At 37.8% G+C, this 10,256-nt stretch overlaps 1 pseudogene; it reads right to left on the bottom strand.

Annotated features, from left to right (window-relative positions):
• Window positions 1-5,441: 5,441 nt before the first annotated feature.
• On the bottom strand, window positions 5,442-5,550 carry LOC133617461 (5S ribosomal RNA; annotated as a pseudogene).
• Between the last annotated feature and the right edge of the window lie 4,706 nt (window positions 5,551-10,256).

Below are 10,256 nucleotides of genomic sequence, written 5' to 3'. Positions count from 1 at the left end.
TGGACAATTCCATGCTCCCAAACTGGTGGGAACAGTTTGGAGCGGGCCCCTTCCTCTTCCAACATGACTGTGCATCAGTGCACAAAGCAAGGTCCATAAAGACATGGATGACAGAGTCTGGTGTGGATGAACTTGACTGGCCTGCACAGAGTCCTGACCTGAACCCGATAGAACACCTTCAGGATGAATTAGAACGCAGACTGAGAGCCAGTGTGTGACCTCAAAACAACAGTGTGTGACCTCACCAATGCGTTTTTGGAAGAATGGTGGAAAATTCCTATAAACACACTCTGCAACCTTGTGGACAGCCTTCCCAGAAGAGTTGAAGCTGTAATAGCTGCAAAAGGTGGACCGACATCATATTGAACCCTATGGGTTAGGAATGGGATGGCACTTCAAGTTCATATGTGAGTCAAGGCAGGTGGCCAAATACTTTTGGCAATATAGTGTATTTTATTCATCTTAAAAATATATTTTTGACCTCGCCCAAAGACAAAACATCTTTGTGTGTGCTGTGCTATGATATTATCAACGCAGCACACACAACGTTTTTTAAAGTTGTATTGTACTAATTAGTACACAATAATGTAATCTCTGTTTCATACAGCTTGTCCCTCCCCTGTGTAATAGGGATGTAACGATGAATCGATATTAATCGATTATCCATCTAACTCTCAGTTGGTTAAAGTTAGGTTTAAGACACACCGGGGCCAGAACTTCTTATTAAACTTGTGATGCGGGCCAGACTGAAGACGCCGGCAGTCCACACTTGGCCTGCGGGTCGTAGTTTGGACACCCCTGGCATAGAGTGAAGAACAAGGTTGCTTGCAGCTATATAAGGCTCTCTGATTGGTGATCAGAAGCAGGTGAACCTACTGGTCACAAATCAATGGCAGGTGAGAATAATCAGTGCTCAAAGTAAACAGAAAGGAGCACTGAAACAGAAATAGACTTTAGAGATAGGAGAACTACAACAAAACACAAAACAAGACATGGCCTAGTGCAGTGATTTTCAACCACTGTGCCGCGGCACACTGGTGTGCCGTGGGAAATTATGCAACGTCACCTAATTGGTCCAAAAAAATATTTTTTGCAAATCAATAGTCATAATAATGTGCCGTTGTCTAGTGCCTGTGCTGTGTAGAGCTTGGCAGGGTAACCATATAATACTCCATATCAGTAGGTGGCAGCAGGTAGTTCATTGCTTTGTAGAAGTCGGAACGCGTCGAGGATGGTTTGTCGTGATCCCAATAGGCAGAGCACAGCGGGAGACAGCGTGCAGGTAAAAAGGTATGTAACGCTTAAACCAAAAATCAACAAAAGGCAAGTCCCGCTAGGAAAAGGCACTGAAGCATAGGGATGGCTATGTAAAACAAAAGTAAAACTGAACTGGCTACAAAGTCAACAAAAACAGAATGCTGGACGACAGCAAAAACTTACAGCGTGTGGAGCAAATACGGCGTCCACAAAGCACATCCCGTACATGACATGACAATCAACAATGTCCCCACAAAGAAGGATAGCGTACGCACAACTTAGATGGTCTTGATTGCGAAAACAAAGCAGGGACGGGCAATAGCGCTCAAAGGAAGGCGTGAAGCTGCTACAGGAGAACACCAACAAAACAGGAAGGGTCACCAAAATAACAGCGCAAGACAGGAACTAAAGCAATACACAGGAAACAACAACAAACTCAAAATCAGGCACAACCTGGTGGAGTTTAATTTTTTAACCTTTTCTGCTGGTGGTGTGCCTCCGTATTTTTTTTATGAAAAAAATGTGCCTTGGCTCAAAAAAGGTTGAAAAACACTGGCCTAGTGGACAGGTGATGACAGCACATTGACAATAAATACACATACTGGTCTAAAAGACTTATTTAAATGTACATGCGGAGAGAAATGTCACTGGATGTTGTAAATGCCATAAAGTTACATTCCTTTTGTCCTGGTCTAGACTTCAAAAGCTTGCTTTGGCACAAGACATGTACTTTTGTAGCAATTCATGTTTTAGGGAGTAAAAACCAACCAACAGATCTGTCAGTGAAATACATTTGAACCTGTGACAATGTTTCAGCACACCGTCCTTTTTCTAGTAAACAAACCTGACTGTGATAGTTGGCCACATTGCTCCTGCATTCTTTGCATTTGAATATAGAGCAAGGGTCTCCAACAGGTCCTTTGTTGCTGCCAGCAGCTAATCACCTGATTTTGAGTAGCGGCTGTTTGCTTCAACTCTTAGTATTTCATTGACTTTGACTTCCGCTTTATTCGGACAAACAACATCCAAACACAAGCAAGCAATTCGCAGATCATCACACTTTGAGTCGAGTCCGAAAAGGAGTAGAAGGAAGCAGAATCAAAGGGGCAACAGCTGTTTTGTCAGGCTTGTCCCTGACAGTTTGACTGTGTTTTAGTTTTTCCTCTGCGATTGTCTTAGTTTTCTGTCAGCGCTTTTATTTTGTCTTCATTCCCTGATTGTCTCCCTGAGTGCTGTGACTGAATGGCACCTGGCCACACCTGGTGTCAATCAGCCAGCTGCTATTTAAACCTGCCTCCCCCTCCAGTCAGTGCTGGATTATTGTAATGTCTACCTGTCATTGTAGCTACTACTCGTTTTGTCACTACTACCTGTCATAATACTTGTCGTTAGTGATGGGTTGATGAAGCCTCATGAAGCGTTTCGACACATTGCAAAACTGTATTGATACTGTGTCGATACTGTGTCACTAAATACTGACATCTGCTGGACATTAAAAATCCCTACAGGCAACCTATGGACCGACTCAACTGACACTGATTTTATGACCTAGTACAGTGGTTCTCAAATGGGGGTACGCGTACCCCTGGGGGTATTTGAAGGTATGCCAAGGGGTATGTGAGATTTTTTTTAAATATTCTAAAAATAGCAACAATTCAAAAATCCTTTATAAATATATTTATTGAATAATACTTCAACAAAATATGAATGTAAGTTCATAAACTCCGTGAAACACAAGCTCAGGTTTGTCACTAAAATGTCTGTCAAAAAGAACTGTGAAAAGAAATGCAACAATGCAATATTCAGTGTTGACAGCTAGATTTTTTGTGGACATGTTCCATAAATATTGATGTTAAAGATTTTTTTTTTTTTTGTGAAGAAATGTTTAGAATTAAGTTCATGAATCCAGATGGAGCTCTAGTACAATCCCCAAAGAGGGCACTTTAAGTTGATTATTACTTCTAGGTGTAGAATTTTTTATTTATAATTGAATCACTTATTTATTTTTCAACAAGTTTTTAGCTATTTTTATATCTTTTTTTCCAAATAGTTCAAGAAAGACCACTACAAATGAGCAATATTTTGCACTGTTATACAATTTAATAAATCAGAAACTGATGACATAGTGCTGTATTTTACTTCATCTTTTTTTTTTCAACCAAAAATGCTTTGCTCTGATTAGGGGGTACTTGAATTTAAAAAAAATTCACATGGGGTGCATTGCTGAAAAAAGGTTGAGAACCACTGACCTAGTATATACAATAATATAAAGCAAGTCATTGTATTTCATTTAGGATTATTTCATAACTTCATTTAAATAAAAATATATTTTTTGTCTTTTTTAGATACAGTCAATAAATAATGTGAACATGTATCATAACATGGAAATCTAAGAGAACGTGTTGTGAATGAGGATGCTTGTGGACCTGGAAATTATTATTATTTTTTTTTTACACATTTTTATAAAAAAAAAAAAAAAAACAGTTTTTCCAACGTATTCAATTTTAGACGCTTTCTCTTCTTAGTTATTATTTCTCCGGCTGTAGAAAAGACCCGCTCACAGGGCACAGAGGAGGCGTCAGTGCGACACAGTTCGCGTATCGGTCACGTGACCAAAACAGCTCATGATCGGTCACGTGACTTTCTAAAAGCGATACGCGCACCGACACAGGGTTTCGCTCTATGAGCTTGACGCATGCGCCGATGCATCGGTGTTGCCGGACCCATCACTACTTGTCGTTGTAGCTCTGTCTACTTTTGTTCACTCTGCTCATGTCGTAGTTCCTTCGTGTCACAGTAAGTGTTTTTGTTTCTTGTCGACAGTTAGCCTTTGTGCTATTTTAGTTCATAGCCAAGTTTGTTGTGCGCGCTTTTTGTTTGTACCCTTTTGTTTTGTTTTGTTTACTATAGTGTTAAATTAAATCATGTTTTCTCGCTCAATGCCTGCCGTCATCTCTGCATCTTGGGGTTCGTCACCAACAAACTCTGACATGTTTGCTTCAACTCTTAGTATTTCATTGACTTTGACTTCCGCTTTATTCGGACAAACAACATCCAAACACAAGCAAGCAATTCACAGATCATCACACTTTGAGTCGAGTCCGAAAAGGAGTAGAAAGAAGCAGAAGCAACGTACACAGACTTCTGGGTGAAAGGCAACACTTCCCATCCAACCTGATGGAGTTTGAGAGGTGCTGCAAGGGAATGAGAGAAAGTGCCCAAAGATAGGTGTGCCAAGCTTGTGGCATCGTGTTCAAAAAGACTTGAGGCTGTAACTGCTGCCAAAGGTGCATCAACAAAGTATTGAGCAAAGACTGAATACTTATGTACATGTCATTTAGTTTTTTTAAACTAATTTGCAAATAAATTTAAAAAAGCCTTTTCACATTGTCATTATGGGTATGTAGAATTTAAGGACAAAAATACATTCATGACATTTTGAAATAAGGCTGTAACATAACAAAATGTGGAAAAAGTGAAGCGCTATGAATATTTTCCGGATGCACTGTGAAACACTTTTAAGACAATTGTGAAAAAGTGCTATATAAATACAATTCATTCATTCATTCAAAAGTGGAACTGCAAAGAGTAATGTACAGTCATACAAATACAGGACACATTTTGTCCTCTGACAGTTCAATTTGGAACGCATACTTTTGTTTCTAAATACGGGACGATTCCGTTTTTTAAGAGACGGTTATCAACCCTAGGGATGTAACCATAAATTATTATCAGGAGCAGGTGAGATTCCCGACTACTAATCTGAGGCAGGTGCATTAAAGGAGTCATATGTATTAATTTCATGTCAAGTCATCATTAAATGTCCCTGATTTGTCAAAAGGCATTAATAAATCGTGTTCTTTTCCAATACCTCTATAACTGATAACAGTAGTTCAGCCGGGATATGCTAATTTCAAAATTAGATTTACAGCCCTAAAATCGTGTATTCTTTTCATTTCGATGCCCCGCCCTCCACCGTTTGACCAATTAGAAAGTCTGTGAGTGTGTCACATCCGTGAATTTATAAAATGACATGTGTTTTTGTAGCCGGGTAAGATGGCAAAAACAGGCCAAAGATGGATAAATATTAATCATGTTAGGGTAAAGTGAACTGAAAGTGAAATAAAAACCATTTCTTTTTTTTGCAGCAAGTGAGCAACAGCTCCCTCTGGCGTGAGTGTAAAAGCTTACAGCACCTGGTATTCCCAGGCGGTCTCCCATCCAAGTACTAACCAGGCCCGACCCTGCTTAGCTTCAGAGATCGGACGTGTTCAGGGTAGTATGGCCGTAAGCCGAAAAACGAAGGAAAAACAACCTTTTTAAATGGAACTCTTATAGACGGGGTGGGAAATGACTATCTCATTTTTTGATTGATTGAGACTTTTATTAGAAGATTACACAGTACAGTACATATTCCGTACAATTGACCACTAAATGGTAACACCCCAATAACTATTTCAACTTGTTTGAGTCGGGGTCCACGTAAATCAATTCATTCATTTTCACAATGACACGTCCAGGCTCTGAGATAAATAGTCATTTCCTCCCACCCCGTCTGTAAGAGTTCCATGCGGGGCCTCACCTGCCATCATGGAAAGAAAAAAAATGTAAAAAGAAAAAAAAAATTTAAAATTGTTTTATGTATCCAGTGATTATACTATAAAGTTATTTTCCATTTAACTTCACCAGTTTTAGATTATTTTTATTCAAAATCGCTGAATTTTCACATTTGCCGTTCAAATACTGAGAAGAGACGGTGCGGTGAACAGCAGCCAGTTGAGGCACGTCACTCAGTGCCTCAACATGGATTGCGCAATGACTCGGTTAACTGCTGGGCTGCTGTGCAGTGAGACTGTATTGCTATATGAATTATATTATACATTTCCATAGTTTAGTTAGCTGAGGTATATAATGTACAGTGTATTTTGTCAATAACTGTATGTGTGTAAAGTATTTCTTGTGCTGAGCGATCATAAAACGGCTGCAAAAGACGCACTGGCTGAGGCTCGCCTCCTGCACCCCCGCCGTAGAATTGTTATATCAACTAAAGCCCACACTTAAACTTTGCACGTGCAAGATTGAATCTATTTTTTTTTTAAATTTCATAAGAAGCCAAAAAGTGCAAAAACAATAATGTTGGTGTTGGAGGAGTTGTGAATGACTGCAGGGACACAACATTAGATACACCTGCAGACTGCAGGTGTACCTAATTCACAACTCCTCCAACACGAACATTATTGTTTTTGCACTTTTTGGCTTCTTATTAAATAACTTTTGTAACCTATTTTCATGGGCTTTCCTCTTTGTGATGTTAAGTTCCTGTTATGCGCTGTTATACAGTACCGGTATATGCCTTGAGCTCTTATTTTGAAGGCGCTAAGAGCGGAAGTGATGTCACGTTGCGGAGGTTTTTGAAAGAACGTAAATAAAGTGGTCCTCGTGTAAACTGGAGCCTCCGTGTTTGTTATTTTGTAGTTTCATACAGTTTAGGCGACATTTATAAACACTCGGTTACACTTTTTTAAATAGATTCAATCTTGCACGTGGAAAGTTTAAGTGAGGGCTTTAGTTGCGGCGCGTGGACTTAATTTCTAAGTAAAGGTAAGACCATAATAAGGTTTTTTTTTTATTAAATGTGCTTTTTTGTGTGCTACAGTTTGTATGTGTAAAGTTAAAGTTAAGTTAAAGTACCAATGATTGTCACACACACACTAGGTGTAATGAAATTTGTCCTCTGCATTTGACCCATCCCCTTGATCACCCCTTGGGAGGTGAAGGGAGCAGTGGGCAGCAGCGGCGCCACGCCTGGGAATCATTTTTGGTGATTTAACCCCCAATTCCAACCCTTGATGCTGAGTGCCAAGCAGGGAAGAATGCTGGTATGAGCTTTTAAACATAACCCGTTAACTGCTGCCAATCAAATGGTGAATAAGATACTCTTTAGGGTTCATATGTTTGTAAATCTGACTGTGATGAAGTCAGTGCCTCACCAGCCATCAACCTCACCGCACGTCACTGGCAGAAAGTGACCATTTTTCCCCCTAATAATGGTAAAGGTTTTCTGGCTTCATCTGGTAATTTTAGGGCGAAATTACAACATATTTTCTTGTTTTTGTACACAGTAGACAGATTATTTTTTACTGTGTCTACTGGGCTGGAATGAGAGAAAATGCAGGCAGGACTTGGTTGAATTTATTGAGTTGAGTCATATATATATATATATATATATATATATATATATATATATATATATATATATATATATATGTATATATATATATATTAATTTTGTTTCTTCTAATGTACCAACTGTCAATTATGAACATACTAGGCTTGTGTGTATTACTTTTTGCTCTGCACGTAGTGATTGGAGCATGCAGGTCAAAATGGGGTGCAAAAAAACATTCAAGTTGCACAATATATGCTCAATATGTTTATTACATGCATGAAGAGATGTCTGTGTTATGTTCTCCAGTTGGTAAATATCCATTTATCCATAGTCTTCTGCCTGTATGGGTCCAGGACAGCCTTTTGTCATTGTATCATAAAATAAAAACGAAAGCTTGAATATGCACAAGACAGCAACAAACAGTGTTACAGTACATACCTGCAAAAGTCAACTAGTGTGTGTGCAAGAAGTACGCCATACGTCACAAATACACAACATGATAAACATGCTCACTGGTTCTGTTCTGTTGCACAACAAGGGTTGGGACCGAAGTTCACCCACCCAGTGAAACATTTACATCGCCCTGACCCCCACTCAGTGTGTTGATGTGACGAGAAGCTATCCTAATGTTGTGTTTCATTATAATGTGTGTGTGTGTGTGTGTGTGTGTGTGTTCTTGTATTTCTACCCTTCGTGAGACACCAAGAAGGAAAAGTATCTTCCATATGAGGAGGTGTGAACAAGTGATGACATAAATCATGGTCCCAATAACATTGCATCTAATAGAGAATGTCTCATTTGCACCCCTGCTGGTGACATCTATCAAAATGAGGGTGGTCCCAAAAAAGGAGGGATTTTTCTAATTGACTGTGTCGCTTTTAAAAGTGCTCCCCCTCTGGTCAACATATGAAATAACAAGTGTGTGCAAAAAATTTGAAGTGCTACCCCTGTGGTCAACATATGTAATAACAAGTGTGTGTAAGAAATTGAAGTGCTCCCCCTATGGTCAACATATGAAATAAGTGTGTGTAAGAAATTGAAGTGCTCCCCCTATGGTCAACATATGAAATAACAAGTGTGTGTAAAAATTTGAAGTGCTCCCCCTCTGGTCAACATATGTAATAGCAAGTGTGTGTAAGAAATTGAAGTGCTCCCCTATGGTCAACATATGAAATAACAAGTGTGTGTAAAAATTTGAAGTGCGCCCCCTCTGGTCAACATATGAAATAACAAGTGTGTGCAAGAAATTGAAATGAGCCCCCCTTGGCCAAAATTAATACAAAAATAATAAAAATAAATATGTATATAGAGACATACTGTAATAACTTGAAGTAAATAATTAAGATTAAAAACCAATTACAAACAAAAAATTCAACAACATCAAAAATTAACTAAAAGCAGCTTTTTTCTCACAATGTGTCGACTTTTTTGTTATAAAATTGGGATCTATTTCTCACATTTTTTCTGTTTCTGTAATATTGCAATATTACTTTTTAATGCAAAAGGTGTCACCTTTGTCACATAAAATGCTGACTTTTATCACAATATTGCCAATTTTTTTTGTTGTTCTTGTAAAACAGTGACATTTTTTGAGTAAAATGATGACTTCTGTCATCATTTTGCGAAGTAAAATTTCCGATTATTATTATAATATTGCCAACATTTTAAAGTTTTCTTTTAAAACTGTGACTTTTGTTGAGTAAAATTACGACACTTTTCATAAAATTGACAAAATTTTAAGCTTTTCTTGTAAAATTATGACTGTTATTGAGTACAATTCCAACTTTTATCACAATATTGCTCAAGAAGGTAAGAAATACAAGAGTGTGTGTGTGTGTGTGTTCTTGTATTTCTACCCTTCTTGAGACATGAAGAAGGAAAAGTATCTTCCATATGAGGAGGTGTGAACAAGTGATGACATAAATCATGGTCCCAATAACATTGCATCTAATAGAGAATGTCTCATTAGCACCCCTGCTGGTGACATCTATCAAAATGAGGGTGGTCCCAAAAAGGAGGGATTTATCTATTTGACTGTGTGTCGCTTTTAAAAGTGCTCCCCCTCTGGTCAACATATGAAATAACAAGTGTGTGTAAAAAAAATTGAAGTGCTCCCCCTGTGGTCAACATATGTAATAAGTGTGTGAAAAAATTTGAAGTGCTCCCCCTCTGGTCAACATATGTAATAGCAAGTGTGTGTAAAAAATTGAAGTGCTCCCCCTATGGTCAACATATGAAATAACAAGTGTGTGTAAAAATTTGTAGTGCGCCCCCTCTGGTCAGCATATGGAATAACAAGTGTGTGTAAGAAATTGAAATGATCCCCCCTTGGCCAAAATTATTACAAAAATAATACAAATAAATATGTATATAGAGACATACTGTAATAACCTGAAGTAAATAATGAAGATTAAAAACCAATTACAAACAAAAAATTCAACAACAACAAAAATTAACTAAAAGCAGTCTTTTTCTCACAATGTGTCGACTTTTTTCTTATAAAATTGGGATCTATTTCTCACATTTTTTCTGTTTCTGTAATATTGCAATATTACTTTTTAATGCAAAAGGTGTCACCTTTGTCACATAAAATGCTGACTTTTATCACAATATTGCCAATTTTTGTTGTTGTTCTTGTAAAACAGTGAAATTTTTTGAGTAAAATTTCCGATTATTATTATAATATTGCCAACATTTTAAAGTATTCTTTTAAAACTGTGACTTTTGTCGAGTAAAATTACGACTCTTTTCATAAAATTGACAACATTTTAAGCTTTTCTTGTAAAATTGCGACTGTTATTGAGTACAATTCCAACTTTTATCATACTAT

The sequence above is a fragment of the Nerophis lumbriciformis genome, linkage group LG16, assembly GCF_033978685.3.
Source record: "Nerophis lumbriciformis linkage group LG16, RoL_Nlum_v2.1, whole genome shotgun sequence".
NCBI classification, from domain to species: domain Eukaryota; kingdom Metazoa; phylum Chordata; class Actinopteri; order Syngnathiformes; family Syngnathidae; genus Nerophis; species Nerophis lumbriciformis.
Note: the sequence above shows the minus strand (reverse complement) of the source record. Positions and strands in the feature narration are given on the sequence as shown.